Source organism: Phoca vitulina, unplaced genomic scaffold, assembly GCF_004348235.1.
Source record: "Phoca vitulina isolate PV1807 unplaced genomic scaffold, GSC_HSeal_1.0 scaffold23, whole genome shotgun sequence".
NCBI classification, from domain to species: domain Eukaryota; kingdom Metazoa; phylum Chordata; class Mammalia; order Carnivora; family Phocidae; genus Phoca; species Phoca vitulina.
The window spans coordinates 12,718,280-12,736,149 of NW_022589726.1; the positions used below are offsets into that span (position 1 = coordinate 12,718,280).

General features: G+C 36.8%; 1 protein-coding gene across 4 annotated transcripts in view; it reads right to left on the reverse strand.

The window, feature by feature from the left end:
* The window catches only part of SLC16A7 (solute carrier family 16 member 7), a 180,362-nt gene that overhangs the window by 135,730 nt on the left and 26,762 nt on the right, over positions 1-17,870 (reverse strand). The gene's annotated exons all lie outside the window — the stretch shown is intronic.

Here is a 17,870-nt window from a genome sequence, read left to right on the forward strand (position 1 = left end):
TGAAGCAAATTGTGCGCCAGAGCCTTTAGCAATATTATTTTTACATATGAGTAGGGTAGACAAATATGGTATGGTCCTCTTAAAAATGTGTCTCAAAACCTCCAACTAGAGGAAATGTAATTGACCAAAGGTCCCAAGCTGCTAAGCTCTGAAATCCATTGATGGATTTGCACGGAGTCCACACTTCCCACTGGCTGCTCCCAGCCTACACCTGAGCATAGCAGGGACATTAAAGCAGACTGTACCTGGGACACATGGGACTCCCCGTAACCAATTTTGGCCGGGGATTCCCACATAGTCTTGCCTGGCCTTAGTTGGGTATTCAATAGTTATCTTTGGGGAAAATAAACCATTATTACTAAGCTGTCAAACCCAGACTGCTTCATAAACATCAGAAATTGATTAAGTGTGAAACTTAGTTTTAAAGTAATTTTCAGCTTCCCAATGTTATTCCAGGAAGCTGAAGTACAACACATGAGTTAGAAAACTACAGAGAAAGAGATTTTTGTTCCATGTAAATATAACCTCTGATAGTCAGAGGTAAATGGACTGCTCAATCCTCTCAATTACTCTTTGATAATATTTATACCCCCATTTTACAGAACAGGAAACACTCGGCTTAGAGAAGCCAAGTTTTCAGGGTTACAAAAATTTAGGAGCAGGAGACAATATTCCAACCTCAAACTTGCTCCAACTCTTACCATACAGTTAGAAGACATAACTTTCATGAAAAGATCTTGAATGTTTGCATCGGTCACCGAGGGATGGTAGAACTATGTGGTGTGTAAAAACACTTCCAGTGCTAAACTTTGATGAATTTTATGAGAAAATTCATGTGACAATGTCATAGCTGTTTTATTTCATATAAGCCAACTTTCTTTTTCATGCACTGTGGAACAAGGAAATGTATAGATAGAGACAATTTAAAATTCTTAATTTGTATTATAGTTGCCACAGTGCTAAGGTAAGACTATGTTGTTTTTAAATATAGCACAGGAAATTAATATCATTAATTAGGAATCTGTTCTAATAATCAAAAGATGATGACATATAAATCCTAAACACTAAATATTAAATCAATACAGTCTAATGATTTGATCTAGTGAAATATTACAAAGATATGTCTACAAAATATGTATTACTATCAGGTTTAGGATTTTTTTAGGTAAAATTCTATTAAGCAAGTTCACAAAACCAGAGGTATAAATCCAATTAATTTTATCCAACTCTTACATTGAACTGACCAACAAGGTATCAGCCCAGCACCTAGAGAACTTTAGACAGCACCACCCCCACTTAGTTCAAATGTTAATGTGGTTGAAGTCAAGTCATGGCACTATTTGGAATCAAAGAAACAAAATATCTTTATATCAAAGTTCCATTTACAAATTTGAAGCCATCAAATTCCACTGGTGCCTCTGGTCCCCATCACTCTCAAGGTCTAAATGAACTGTTCCTCTAATCACTAATCCTCTATCTCAATCTCACATTCCCAGGGTTAAGTATTTTTTCCCATTAGGTTTATGCTCTCACCCTACCACAGCCTCTTGAAGTCCTTCCTAACATTTTCCACCATATCTTCTTGAGCTCCCCTTTTTTTTTCTCCCGTTTTTTTTTTTTAATAAACAAACTTTCTTATTCCTAACATGGACATTGTGTTGTCTCCCTACATTCTTTTCTCCTTGAGGACCTGATTCACATGTAGTACTCTTGAACACATATCCATATCATCAAATCCAGAACACAGGCTCAGCAAAATCCTAGTTCCACTTTGTGGCTTTTGTATTGTTTCTTTTTTAACTCATACAAGGAAATCTTTCTTCAATTAAGTTCCTTTCACCAAGCTATATCACCCTGAATACTAGGACTCATCAGCTGTCAGGTCATTTCTTCAAAACCCATTTCTTTTCACTCTAAAGTTCCACCATAATCAATATGCATAATCAGTACCCATGCACTGCAACCATATATTCTCCAGAGAATTCATGACCTCTATTCCCATTCTCATTTTAGTAACTCTCTTCCAACTTAAACCTAATGGCCAAGCTGAATGCCTCTACCACTGGAGTCTGAAACATTGAAAGTCTACATCTCACTTAGTTTCCTATCTTTCATGCAACCTTAAAAATGTTATTTCCATCAATCCTTGAAATTTTCCACTCCCTTGACACTGACATCTTCTCCCAAGTTATTAGTCCTTTTCTAACCTCCATTTCTTCTCTGTTCAGCTGCAATGCTGATCTTCATTCAAATCCCAGTTCTGCTATTTATTGGTAAAATATCTTGGGAAAGTTACTTAACTGGATCCCAGATTTGTTTTTTAAAGACAGGAATAGCACTTACGCCTCATCGTTAAGAAGGTAATAAATATGGCAACATATATAATGTACTAAGTATAATTCCTAGCACATTTTTAAGTACTCAGTAAATATTAACATCACCATGCCTTTGTCTTCCTACAACAAGGATTTTGAAAATTCCAAACTCAGAATGGGCCCTGTGACTATAGTGCTGAGTAGAACGGGGGAAAAAATGGATTTACTGTATAGACTGATGCCACTACACATTTCAGTGTTAGCATGCTCCTCAATGCCTCTCTAGTAAGCTTTCCTCACACCTGCTGGCATTTCCCTTTCCTTTCCACTATAGTTCTATACATCCTCCCGTCCCCTCAAGTTCCCTACCCACCCCCAGTCATCACCTGTGGTCCATCTGGCTTCTTATCCTCAGAGAAAAAGAAGGCCATCAGACCCAGCATAAAGTCTCACAAAGTCTTATTCTTGCCTGTACATTCTGTATGCCTATTAGTCCTTCACTCATTCCCACCTGCCCTCACCTGAGAGGTGATCATTTCTTCTTGACCTTTGATGGTTTTGCCATCTGATCTAACCCCCCTCTAGTATCCTGTAATGCCACTTCTTCCCTTGCACTATACACTCTAACACTGAATTAATTTCAGTTTCCAGCTCGTTCCCATACTATTTCACACCTTTGTGTCTTTACTACCTTAGTCGGTGTCAATGCCTATTGAGGAACCTTCTCACTCCTGTTAGGCAAGCTCCTATTTATTCCTCAAGACCCAAGTTAAGAGTTCCTCCTCTGTGAGAGTGGTACACAAGAAAGACATGACGGAGAGGATAATGAGAAATATTGGCAGGATAAGAAACTCCCAGGAAAGGTGATAATAAGAAAGACCCACAATATCTAGAGTTGATAGATGATAATGACTTTCAATTACGATACTGGGTTTCATGCTTATTCACATGCATTTACACTTATTTCATGAAAAGCATTTCCACTGTTCCCTGACAGCTAAGAAATAGAGTCTTAAGCCTTTCAAATCTGCAGATAATTACAAAAATATCTCCAACTGTCAGGAAATTACCAGTTTTCCATCTGTTGATGAAGCGAGTTGAAAAGGGCAGGGCGGAAAAAGAAGTCAAGCTACAACACACTTGTATGTTGAAGAGGAAATCAAAATCAAATAAACAGACATCACTGATTTAGATTTTTCTGCAATTTTCACAAATTCCTTAACTACCAGTTAGTTATAATATCATTACAATACAGCCCTAAGGTAAATTCTGAAACTGAAATTTAGGGTTTTATAATCTTGAACTGCAATAAAGACAGGGCCTCAGTTGTTATTAACATCTGGCAACTTTGCATATTGTTTTGCTTTGCTTTGTTTGCATTTTTTTTTTTTGGTTGTTTAATTGTTTGTTTTATTTTGGCCATTCTGTTTTATTAAGTCCTATATGACATAAATTCTCCTAGCTTTACTGCTATTTAGATTTTATGCCAAATGTTAGCAATATCTGAGGCCAAATATTCAAACTAAACGCATACTCTCAGTATTTTAGTACAAAACCCACATGCTCAGAGTTGCAGCAGGATAGATACTACTTTTTTTTTTTTTTTTTTTTAAGATTTTATTTGTTTATTTGACAGAGAGAGACACAGCAAGAGAGGGAACACAAACAGGGGGAGTAGGAGACGGAGAAGCGGGCTTCCCGCCGAGCAGAGAGCCTGATGCGGGGCTCGATCCCAGGACCCTGGGATCATGACCTGAGCCGAAGGCAGACGCTTAACGACTGAGCCACCCAGGCGCCCCGATACTACTCTTTAAAGGTCAGTGTAATAATCATCTCCATGGATATTTATGCTTTTTTTGTGAACAGATGTAGGTCATTGTTGAGACAGATTCAAAGTCACCTTCCAACGCTGGAATACAGATTTGACATTTGGTAAATTTTCAAAACCCATTAGTATAACACAATTTTCTTCAATTCACCAAAATTCCCTTTGTGCTGTGGAAAGGCCGCTGGAAGACCAATGTTTTCAAACTGTTCAGCTTGATTACCCTGGTGCGGTACAACTTATCTAAAGCTATTTTAAGCATCTTCTTGTGTTACAGTAAGCTATATTGTAAATCTAATTACATTTGCCCACAGGAAAGTAAGTACATGAGAATACTGCTCTGTAATCGACTTAATAAAAGGCTCTATATTTTTCTTCATAGCCTTTATCAAAATTGTTGTTATACAGTTATTTGTGTTTCTAATGCCACTCTCTGCCACTATAAATTCCACAGGGGCATGTGGAAGTGTTGTATATGAGTACCTAGTACAGTGCCCAGAGGACCAACCAATACATGTTTGATGAATGAATGAACGAATGAATGGTGACCATGTAAGAGATAACTAAATTTATATACATTTATGCTTGTCACTCTAAACTCAGGCTGAAAATATATACATATTTCAGGGACTTGTTGGGACATAGTGTGGTGTACTGTAATAAAGCATAGACTTTCAATTCTAATGGATGGATTTAATATCAGATCTGGTATTTAATATTTGTGTGATAAAGGCAAGTAGATTGAACTCTTTAACCCTTGGAGTAAGTATTAAAGATAATGCATACAAAAGTATGCAGCCCAGTCCATGGCACAGAGCAAGGCCTTAATGTGGTAGATAATATTGCTTATTAATATTTCATATAGCTTTTAAGTGAATTATATTAATATAAATTATCCCAAGGCTTTGTAAAATTGACAAAATAAATCTATTTTGAGCATATGTTGGCAGTGATAATTCATCAGTAATTTGTGGCACTAAAAGGAATTTTCCAACACCTTCGTGCCTGTTTTCCCAATTATTATAAGCTGTTTAAGTAAGCTACTTTCAATTAAATTTCATCATTTCCTATTCTGTACACTATTTCCAAATCCTTCACAACTATTTGGAATCTCTCTCAATGGGTCTCCATAATCACAATCTTAATTCATGGCTAGTTCAATTCTCTGGCCTAGATTGCATGTTCTTTCTCAATCAACTTTCATTTCATTATTGCCCCTATTTTCCATAATTTCAATCACTCTCATAGCGGAAAAAGCAAATCTTCCCTAAATTGTGTTCTCCCTTCTGGACTGTACATTCTTTCAGGCTCTTTCTTCTGCATGAAAAATCAGATCCAATCTAAAGTCTTAATATTTATTTATTTTTCATGGACATCCATGCTCTGGCATGAATGTTTGTGTCCCCCAAAATTCATATGTTGAAAACCTAATGTCTAAGTTAATGGTATTAGATGGTGTCGCCTTGTGGGAGGTGACTAGGAAAGGGATTAGTGCCTTAAAAGAGGCTCTAGAGCTACCTTGTCTTTCCCACCATTTGAGGATACAACACGAAATCCATGACCCAGAAGAGGGCCTCCATCTGACCACGCCGGCACCCTGATCTCAGACTTCCAGCCTCCAGAACTGTGAGAAATAAATGTCTGTTGTTTATAAGCTTCCCAGTCTATGGAATTTTGATATAGTAGCAAAATCTATATGCCAGATACTATGTTAGATTACAGAGTTACAAAGAGGAACACAGTATGGTCTCTAGTACCAAAGAGCTCACAATCTAATTAGGGAATGCAAACTTAGAAATAGTTATGAAAAATGTGGTAAGTGAAATAACTATGTGCATGGCTTTATGAAAACAGAGAAGGGATATCTAACTAGCCTGAAGTAAGTGATGGACAAGGACAGAATCCTGGAAAGCAATGGTTCTTAGAAAATAAAGAGGAAACAAGGGGCTAAAAGGACAAGGGGAGGTGCGTTCCAGGCCTGAGGGCCAGTGTGAAGCAATACAACAAACAATCATCTATTCATATAGCAAACACTAAGGCAGCAAATTTACTTTGAAACTCTTTTTTTAGCCAAACTGTGTAAAGAGTTGGGATGTCCTTCAACAGATGAATGGATAAAGATGTGGTTCATATATACAATGGAATATTACTCAGCCATCAGAAAGGATGAATATCTACCATTTGCATCGACATGGATGGAACTGGAGGGTATTATGCTAAGTGAAATAAGTCAGTCAGAGAAGGATAATTATCATATGGTTTCACTCATATGTGGAACATAAGGAATAGTGCAGAGGACAATAGGGGAAGGGAGGTAAAAGTGAAGGGGAAGAAATCAGAGAGGGAAACAAACCATGACAGACTCTCGACTCCGGGAAATAACTGAGGATTGCAGAAAGGGAGGTGGGTGGGGGGATGGGGTATCCAGGTGATGGGCATTAAGGAGGGCACGTGCTGTGATGAGCACTGGGTGTTATACGCAACTAAAGAAGCATTGAACATTATATCAAAAACTAATGATGTACTATACATTGGCTAATTGAATTTAAATTAAAAAAAAAAAAACTCTTTTGTTACATTAGCTCAAAAAGGTGTTTCCAGTATAAAAATGAGTAGGAAAGAGTTTGTTTTAGATTGTGTTTAAGAGGAATTAACATTATAATTTTTTTAAATCTGTAAATTCAAACATTTTTCTCTTAATACCATATAAGGCAATATTAGGAAATATCTGTTTTCTTGTATTTTATTCAGTGTTTCAGGTCACTTGGATACAGTCATGATATTCCAAAATGGTAGCATATTAGCATTACTGCACATTTCCCCACCAAACACAAATTCTAAACTGCTTTATTAGTGATATCCAGGAAAGACCACAAAGGTTCTCTATAAAGAGAAACTGACACACACGGGCAGACACAATTGATAACAGTTCATTAAGCCTTAGGTTATAGAAAAGCTTGGGAATTGGCTCCCTCTTTTCACAAATGGAGAAAGTAAGAATGAGGGAGGGATACCCATAATGTTTAGTGATTGTCTCCAAGTCAGAAATATGCACACTAAAATGACTCCCTTGAATGTAAAAATAAAAACATTATAAAGAGATTTTGAAAAAATAAAACAAGACTAATTTTATTTCCATTCTGATACATGTATAATAATAGCCCCAGAAGCTATCGCACAATTACAAAATAAATTCGGACCCATCAAAAAAGAAATTTACTTAATAATACAACAACTGCTTTTATGTCTCACCAGGGCAGGGCCTTCAATTTTTCATCACACTTTCCCATCTCAATAAAAGTAAGTTCTAAGAGGGGCGCCTGGGTGGCTCAGTCATTAAGCGTCTGGCTTCGGCTCAGGTCACGATCCCAGGGTCCTGGGATCAAGCCCCGCATCCGGCTCCCTGCTCGGCGGGAAGCCTGCTTCTCCCTCTCCCACTCCCCCTGCTTGTGTTCCCTCTCTCGCTGTGTCTCTCTCTGTCAAATAAATAAATAAAATCTTTAAAAAAAAAAAAAAAGTAAGTTCTAAGAAATATTTTTGAATGAATGAATGAGTGAATGCATACTCTGTATAAGACTAACTCAGGAGAATTTGGTGGCAAATGAATACACAATGTCTCTGCCTTAGTAGGGGATACAGACAAATTAGAAGGATTGCTTTATATAAAGTAAAGGAGTGGGGGAAATGGCTCCTTGAGCTAGTTGACGAGGGAAGGCCTCTGTGATGGAGGAGGTGGGGGTAGGATACAGATTTACCAGGTAAATACTTCGTATGTTTCCCATATTTCTCATTACCATGCATCCTGGCAGCCTTCACATCTCCAATTTATAGACCGAGAAATTCAAGCTTACAAAATTTATATAAGATTGTTTCAAATAATATGTACGTGTATATGTTATGTGTAAGTGCATATATACATAAACTAAAAAAAAGAATTTCTATACAGATGCTGCCCCCCATGTTTTGTTCAACTAGAAACCACGTTAGACTTCTCAGTTCGCCCATACAAGTCATTTTTCATACATGCAGTTCCTCTCAAAAAACTGGCACTATGTTAGTTTAAAGGTTCCCAAGAGAACTTGGACTGAGCACCAAAATATTCCCTTTTTAAATTAAAAAAAAAAAAATTGGAAAAGACATTTAGAATATTAGGCTCTTTATTTTTTTTGTTATTATGTTATGTTAATCACCATACATTACATCATTAGTTTTTGATGTAGTGTTCCATGATTCATTGTTTGGTTAGCCTGGTGATGGGTATTAAAGAGGGCACATTCTGCATGGAGCACTGGGTGTTATATTAGGCTCTTCATTAGACTGTCAAGATGAAAGGTGGGTATGTGCAGTTGTTAATACATGGCAGCACTTGTTTTTAAGGAGCCACCAGTGACTTCCATCATATCTGTCAATCAAATGGTAAAAAATTAAAATATCATTGAAAAAAATCCTACACAATTGCAAGCACTTGGCATGATAAATAGTTTTAGTAGCCAACGGTGGCAGGGATCCTCCTGTTATCTGGGTAGATAAAATCCAAGATTATTTTAGAGAAAGCACCAATTTTTTTTCCCCAGAATCTCAATCATTTAATTTCTTGTAGCAAACAAAAATAATGATCACGATGTTTAGAAAAATAAAATTCTAAAGTTTTTTTTTCGTCAGAATGCAGAGCTCAAGTTCACGTAAGATTTCATCTCAAATGATAAAAAGGGACATTCATCAAAATTTAAATCAAATGTATAAGTTGAAATCATGAAATTACCCCCAAAAGTTAAATATTAAAAACTAAGAACAAATCACAAATGTCGTTTTGGTCTGCTTATTTAATATGTAAATCCAACATCTCCTATATTTCTAGCAAGATTCCCGGGTTTCCTTACAACCACTTAAATTTGGCACAAGGCTGAAATATAGGTCAACAGGCTGCTGATGTTGCTCTAAGTAGAGATGTGAATCATAAGCCTATTGAAGAGAACGATCCAGTGAAAATGGGTGCTATTCCTTATTGGCAATCCTGCCTCTTGCTACATTACCTTGGTTATACAGCATGGTTTCAACTCCCTCACTATTGCAAAGAGTTTTGTGTTGTACTTTTAGGTTGTTTTGTGTTTGCTTTATTGCTTATAAACAGTAATATCTGTAAAAACAATATAAGAAAAGAAACAAGACAGTGGCACAACAACACTGTTCTGTATCCAAAAAAAAAAAAAAAAAAAAAATTGATGGAGCAAATTAAAAACTAATTTTCAGACTAGGGGATAATAAAACCAAAGAATGATGGTAACAATTACAAGACCATTATGAAAAATCAGCTTTCAAATCCTGAATCAAGTCTTGGAATTGCTAAAAATCTTTGGAAAATAAAATCAACATATTTTTTTAAAGGCTTTAAGGTCAAAGCCCTTGAACCAGAAGGGTTATAAAGTTTGCTCGGGTATGTATTGCCAAATTGGTACTTCTCAGTGATAGATTAAAAGCCAGACAGGATTACAAGCTGTTAAATCAGTATTTAATGCTGAAATAAGAATTAATTTTTCTAACTCAAATCATGTCAATATTTGTGGTATAATGCAAATCAATTATTAATAGAAAAGGTATAGAAATATGTAATAACCCATCAGGACACATGAAAATACCTACACTGTTCTTATAAATTGATATTCATCTAAGTAGTAAGTATCATGTTTCCTGCATTAATTATAAGCAAACAGAACTATCAGAGATTTAAAAAAAAAAGAACTATCAGAGATTCTGGGCCACTTTTTTAGAAACCTGTAAAAAATTTTTTTTCTAAAACACTATCATGGAAAGATGTTGGTATTTATACTTGATGGACTGGAGTAAAGATTCAATCAATGTTTAATGCTAAGCTATCCAAGAATTGTAGACTATTTAAAAATTAAGAGTCAGGATCTGTTTTTTTTTTCTTTAGTCAACCACTAATGAACATGTGAATTTGGAAAATTTAGGTAACCCCTGAAAATCAATATCTTTGCATTTTTAAAATGGTAATACCTCATAGGTCACTGAAAGAATAAAATGATATATTACTTGCAGACAGCTTAGTACCTGTATGACCCATAGCATTATTAATTTTTTTCAGAAAAAATTATTAAGCCATTGTAATGGACAACAGAAAAGAGTATTGTTAAAAGCTTTATTTTAGGGGTGCCTGGGTGACTCAGTCGTTAAGTGTCTGCCTTCGGCTCAGGTCATGATCTCAGGGTCCTGGGATCGAGCCCTGCATCGGGTTCCCTGCTCCGTGGGAAGCCTACTTCTCCTTCTCCCACTCCCCCTGCTTGTGTTCCCTCTTTTGCTGTGTCTCTCTCTGTCAAATAAATAAATAAAATCTTTAAAAAAAATAAAAACTTTATTTTAAAAATTCTTCCTCTGTCTCGAATTCCATAAAATAAGAAACACAAGATTGGAAAATAATGGCAACTAAAAAAGGCAATGACCATGAGAGTAGGATACATTTCTATTTATAGAGGAATGCTAAAACAGAAAGAGGAAGGAGAAAACAGAGAAAGAGAATTTCTACCAAACCAGAAGAGACTAGATTTACAATTGAGTAGTGTGACTTGGTTGAAAGTTTCTTCTTTAATACGGAAAGGGCTGAAGCTGACTATTCTCAACCATTATTATGACCCCAATTTTCTCTATGAAGAAATGAATAAAGAGGTCAGTGGTATTTGACTGGTATGGACCCATATAGGAAATAGGAACAGAATTTTGTAAATTATTTGCAATCAGGAATTATTTTCTCATAATATGCAAACTATCTGAAAAATAGTAAGTCTATATGGTCAGAGAATAAAATTCAGATCAATACATTGTGTCCGGTGCTACCTGAAAGCTGAAATCTCTGATCTTAAATTCATGTAATCAAATTCAGAATGTATATCCTTAAGTATGTACTACTATTTGTTAAGTTAATTAGACAAGGAGACCATTGGACTGAGGTAGCTCCGATACCATGGCGGCCTCCATAAGCCAACTGAAATCTCAGCCTGTAGATGCCCCAAGGTTGCAAAATCAAATGTCATAGACAACCAACCACAAAGAGCCAGCTAGGCTTTAAGTTACAACCAGTCAATAATTTCCTTACTGTGCATCCACCTTTTCTCTGTAAAAGTCTCTCCCCATATTCTTGTTGACGGAGTGCTCTTAACCACTTGCACTTTGGTGCTGCCCCATTTCCACAGATTTTTGCTCAAATAAACTGTTAAATTTTTTAATGTGCCTCAGTTTATCTTTTAACATACCTATTGTCTCCAGGTGAATTTGCCCACGGTCCCTATAATTCTACCTAGGTCTTAATTTAGAACCTATACAGTGTTGATCATTTTATCTCATGAGCTCATGAAGCTCAAGTTCACTTATGTGAACTGTTGAATCTGTTTTTAATAGAAAGTAAATAAATAAAAGCCTAAGAAGAACAGAACTCGCATTCAGCATACCCTACACAATTATTTCAAAGTAAGTGCTATTTAACTGAGATTGTGAAATAAATGTTTAAGTATTTAAATATTTAAATCTGCACTGAAAACATAAATTACTTCTAAGTTTGCACTTAAGGTGGATCTTTGTAATACTGATTTCTAGTATATCATTATTAATATATGTAAAAAACCTATAACAGGGATGTTTGAGTGGTTAAGAGTTTCTAAGTACAATACATAGGATCCCTACCTTGTAGGAGGAACATGGTATTAAACCACTGGGAAACCCACCAGCTTCAACAAATGACTTGAATGGGAAATATGAAGGATTCTCTCAGGGAAGTATTTTTTTTCTCATAGACAGATGAATCAAGTCACAAACATTCTCTCTGCCATCTTTGGATTACACAAATCTTGCCAAATGAGAATCCACCTGAAATGTAGGTAGGTTTCAGGAAACTATAAAACAACTCCCTGGAAACCCTTCATGAAATTTGCTATTGTATACCTGACACTTGGATTTTCAAACTGTAAAATGACCGCTGAAAAATTCATGAAATTATTTCTAGATTATTAAGTGAAAAAAATGGCATGCAAGTAATTAATTAGAAAAGGATATTTTAATATCCTCTAATGGTAAAAGTATTAGACTGTGCGCTCTCATTCATTGCACTGCATGATTTGTAATGTGTTCTACCATAAGCTCAATTTGTATATAAAACTAAGGAATTTGTTTCAGCTGGATTGCCAATGGAAAGAGAATTGAGGAAATAAGTCACAAAGGCAATGTTAATACGGGGCAGAAATTCAAGCTCTGATAGTACATTTTGTACCTGGATATAGCAGAGAACTTTCCAATTAGGGCTAACAAGTAGAAAGCTGATAAGTCCAAGCTGAGATTTATAGGGAAAGGTCAGCAGCATGTAATGAGAATTTGGAGCACATACATCCAGCTGTAACACCTTTAGTATAAGTATAGTTTTTAATGGCAAAAGCTAATGGCTCCATGACAATAATAAATAATGGTGAGACAATATTCTAGCCTCAGGCTTCAGCAAAAGAATTCTGGTGGCACTATACAATTTTCACAAACACTAGGTATAGGAATAGTTCTAAAGGGGTACCTTCATTCTCAGTGCATCAGCGGCACTAGAATCTGGGGAAACACAATAGGCAAGGAACAATCTCTTAATTGAATTCCACCCTTTCCTCAATGAATTTACTGCTAAGCACTGTCCCCGCAGAAAGAAAGAAATAAAAGAAGGAAGGAAAAAAGGAAGAAAGGAAGGGAGGGAGGTGAGGAGGGAGGGAGACATTAGTGTCCCATCATTCACTAGATACCATTCGGAATAAAAATGTAAAAATAAGTAACACCGAAATGCATTGGAATTCACTGGGCACTTATTGTGTACCTACCAGTATAATCGCAGAGGATTCGCAAGGCATGTAACGTGTATGGGGCCACCTGGAGTATAATCTGCAAGGCTGTGTCAAGCTGCTCTGAAGTCACATTTAGTAACACAGACTCCAAAGTTGGCAGACCTGAAATCAAGTGATCCTAACCATGTGACTATGGGCAAGTTAATGAACCTTGCTCAGTTTAGTTTCCAAATCCATTAAATGGGGAATATTTTGTTCACCACCACTAAGTGTGACTGAGAAATAAATACAAATAAAACACAGAGGACACTGCCTGGCAGAAGTTTGTGAGCTGTGAAACTCAGCTGTTTAATTTGCTATTATTATGAGCACGTACCAACTTTTGCAGGAAGTGATACAAAAAATATGAAGCAACATGCTACTTGACACATCACTGGATGAGAGACTCCTGAAATTCCTGGAAATAAAGTCTATTGCTAAACATTAAGTAACTATATCACTCTTATTTAACCCTTACCATGGAAATAGACCGCATATGCTATGATGTGGCTTTTTGATCGTGCACTAACGGATACGATTAGCAGGCCACTAGGGTCTGATGAATCTGGAACCTTATCGGCAGCTGCACTGTACAAACTGCAATTGCCCAAGTGCCACAACTTCCCCGAGTCCAAGAAAATAGAGCAGGGAAGAGCAGAACTGATAATAACAAATATACATGGCATAATGAAGTATTAACCAAGAAGACTGCCTAATTTTGTAAAAAGAAAATAAAGTACCCAGCCCACTGTAGATTTTTTAAGCTTTGTACAAGGACCAGGAAAATGTACCTGGAAATCTTGTCACCTCCAACCCAAGATTAATGCAGAAGTATTCCTCTTCAATGCACCCAAGGCCTAGAATTCAGGTATATTATTAATGACAGGATGGATCCTTCACATGTAAGTAACCCAAAGATTACAAACCTTTGTCCATTTCTAATGCCAATGTCCATCAACCCATTAGTCACAGCAGTTTCTAACTTTTAAACAAAATTTTATTTATTATTTGAGAAAGAAAGAGAGAGCATGAGCAGAGGTGGGGGGGGGTAGGGGCAGAGGGAGAGGGAGAAGCAGGCTCCCCGTTGAGCAGGGAGCCCGATATGGATCAGGACCTAAGCAGAAGGCAGACACTTAACCGACCGAGCCACCCAGGCGCCCCTAGCAGTTTCTTTCCATAGCTCTCCCTGCAAATGCTTGCACTGCCCAAAATATACCTGTATTGCTACTTTGAGTACCAAGTGTGTTTCAGCCACTCATATGCTGCCCAAAATACACCTGTATTTAGTTGCTACCTTGAGTACAAAAAAGGTCACACTGCTGGCTGTTCTTCTGGACATTTTACAAATGAAAATGAAAATATGCTGAGTTATTCCAGTTAGACTGTAGTGGTTCTTAACTGCTGGCCATTTTGCTCCCCAGGGGACATCTGGCATTGTTTAGAGACATATTTGGCTATGACAACGGGGAAGGTGTTACTGGCTTCTAGGGGACAGAGGCAGTCCTAGACTCTAGTGAGTCAAGGGAGGTACCTAAGGCTCAACATTTAAGGAGACAATCACCCATTCTTAGGGTCATGGAAGCACAAGATTAAACTTACATGGCCCTGAGAACGAGTACTTCCTTAAATATTGTGGCCCAACCCGAAGTAGAGGCCAGGGATGCCTCTAAATGTGCCCCATAAAAGAAATTGCCTAGTCCAGGATATCAATAGCGCTGAGGCTGAGAAACCCAGATTAGTTTGAAGAATCTAAAAAGAATCAGGGTTGGAAAATTGATTCCCGCCCTTTTCCCATTAAAGTTACAAATTCAAAATAACATTTTGTTAAATGTGCCTGAAAGTGAAAGAATACCAAACTCTAGCATTTAGGTTTAATTCACTTTACTCCTCTCTCTCTTGTATTACACTGCAGTCACGTATTTGCTTATTTAACTCTCCCCACATCATACAAACATGCATGCAAACACACACACAGTAATTTAACCTCCTTATGGGCACAGACCAGGTTTTCTTTATTTTTATTTTCCCAACTGCCTCTATGTAACACAGTGCTTTGAATATGTAAAGCACTCAAGGTATGTTTTACATGATCAGTGAGGCAGGTATATATAATAATACACAACAGACAGCATGGACCATAATATTTCCTGGCCTTGAATCCAGTAACAATTTTCTTTTCCTGCAGATGTCTCCACCTATCTCAGAGTCTTGAGTTTTGTCTCCGGTAGGTAACTGTCTTGACATTTTGCTATAAACAAATGCCCAGAATGGAATCTCTTTCTTTCCCAACATCCTATTCTAGCAGCAGCAGAACTCTATTTTTGCTTAAGCTCTGAGTCCAAATTCATAAGAAAACAAACTCAATTCCTAATAACAGTAGAAGGAATAGCCTTGTAGTAGGTCAAACTCCTCAGGAAGCCAAATTGATGTCGCTTGAAAGCACATTCCATCAATCCCTACCTCACCTTGACCTATTCTGAAACATTACTAATTTTGACTTTAAACCAAAAATAAGCTATGACTACCTAAGTGATTAATACGTAACTATAAACACCTCCTACTGAAAAAGAATACAATACATATAGCATACAATACAAAAGAATACAATACAATACAATACAATGCAGTCAAACTTTTTGGCTATATGTCCTTGAAACAAATGTAATATATGTTTCTATATATCTGATTTAACAGAAAGGAAACTGAGGGCCTTCCCCCTAGGGATACCATGAAACCAATGATTTTAATCATTTTATCTTCTTATCAGAGAATTGGCATAACCTTTAACGAGTACCAGGAAAGATTAAATTCTGATAAGTTTATTATGAAATAGATACTGTGATACAATAATTCTACTAAAGATTAAATGCATACATATTCCATTGACATGATAACTTCCAAAATGCAAAGTCATAGAGACACTATATTAGATTTTCTCATAGTGCTATTTGGTTCTGTGCTAAGTAAGAATCATTTTAATTGTTTATCCATGGAATAAACAGCTGACTTGTTTTGAGCACCCAGTATAAGCCAAGTATTTTCTATGTGTGTCATTCAATACTTTCAACAACCCTGCTGAGAGGTTTTACCACCCACCTTTCGCAAGTGAGGAAAGAGCCTCAAAGAGGTTTAGCAAGTTGCCAATTTTCATACCACTGGTAAACAGCGCTTCTAAAGCATGATCTTCCAACTATGTCAAACTGCTACTATCTGCAAAATGTTCTGGATTACATTTTAACCTATGAAAGGCAGACAATTTGCTCCTATCTTAAGAGTGTTCCACTAGTGAATTAATATATGCAACTTGATGTTAAGCTAGAATAATGCTCAAGGTCAAGCAAAGACTGTGGGTTTCCCAAGAGGAAATGCACATCAAGGAAAGTGACAACAGGAAGCTACCATTCTGCTGAGCTTTCAGTGGAGCAAAGAGAGAAGCAAAGGATAATCAGGAAGTATCGAAATCCCCACAAGGCCAATCCAGTTCATACTCCTTTGTTCCTTGTTTCAAAAACTGTTGCCTTGGACCTACTACATAAAAGGGCACCTTAGTGCCTCCTCCATAGCATAAAAAGAGGTCAATGTTTTTCTTCAGAAAGTTTACATGGAATGTATAAAAATTTTAAAAAGCAAGATAATATACAATGAGTTCTAAATATTATTCAATCAGTGAGTGTTATGAAAATTCAAAGGGGGAAATAGATTACTCTTGCTGGGGTCATGAGGATATGCATGATTAAAAAGGGTGGAAGGGAAAAATGAAGGGGGGGAACCAAGGGGGGAGACGAACCATGAGAGACTATGGACTCTGAGAAACAAACTGAGGGTTCTAGAGGGGAGGGGGATGGGTTAGCCTGGTGATGGGTATTAAAGAGGGCACGTTCTGCATGGAGCACTGGGTGTTATACGCAAACAGTGAATCATGGAACACTACATCAAAAACTAATGATGTATGGTGATTAACATAACATAATAAAATAAAATAAAATAAAAACCTTGGGGAAAAAAAAAGTGTGGAAGTTAAGCTGCCCTTGAAGGACAGGCATAGTAGCAACAGGTACAGACTGCAGAAGAAAATATACTAAATTGAGAGATCAAAAGTCTGCATACAGAAAGTTGTATAACATATTTGGGAAATGACAATAAAATGTGACGTTTTAAGAAACTCTACATAGGCACACATTCTGAAATACTTTGTGGAGGAAGGTTTTTATAGCAATGACATAAATATCATCAACCACTTCCATTTAAAAGTTGCTCATAAACAGGGGCATCTGGTTGGCTCAGTGGGAAGAGCGTGCAAACTCTATGAGTTCGAGCCCCACGTTGGGTGTAAAGATTACTTCAAGTAAATAAATAAATAAACTTAAAAAAAAATAAAAGTTGCTCAGAAAACTATTTTCTTTCATTGTATTACTTATGAGTAGATAATTTTTGTGATTTAATGTATAATATGGACATTAGTCATAATATAGTATTTTAAACAAATATGAGAAGGGCATATCATTTTAATAGTCAGGCACAGTGCTTCTAGATAGAAAATTTGATTATTATCATTTGAGAAAACTGGGAAAACTTGAGTACTGTTCTATCATTGCATATGGCAAAGATGGTGACAGACAGATACAGTCAGGTGAAAAATGTTATGGACTAAATGTTTGTGAACCCCTCCCAAATTCATATGTTAAAGCCATAATCCCCATTATGATGACATTATAAGGTGGAGCCTTTGGGAGGTAATTTGGTTTAGATGAGGTCCTGGGGGGTGCAAGGGTGGGGGTCCTCATGATGGGATTAGTGTCCTTAGAAGAGACCAGAGAACTTGTTCTTCTCCTCTCTCTCTCTTTTTGTCTCTGTGTCTGGCTCTCTGTC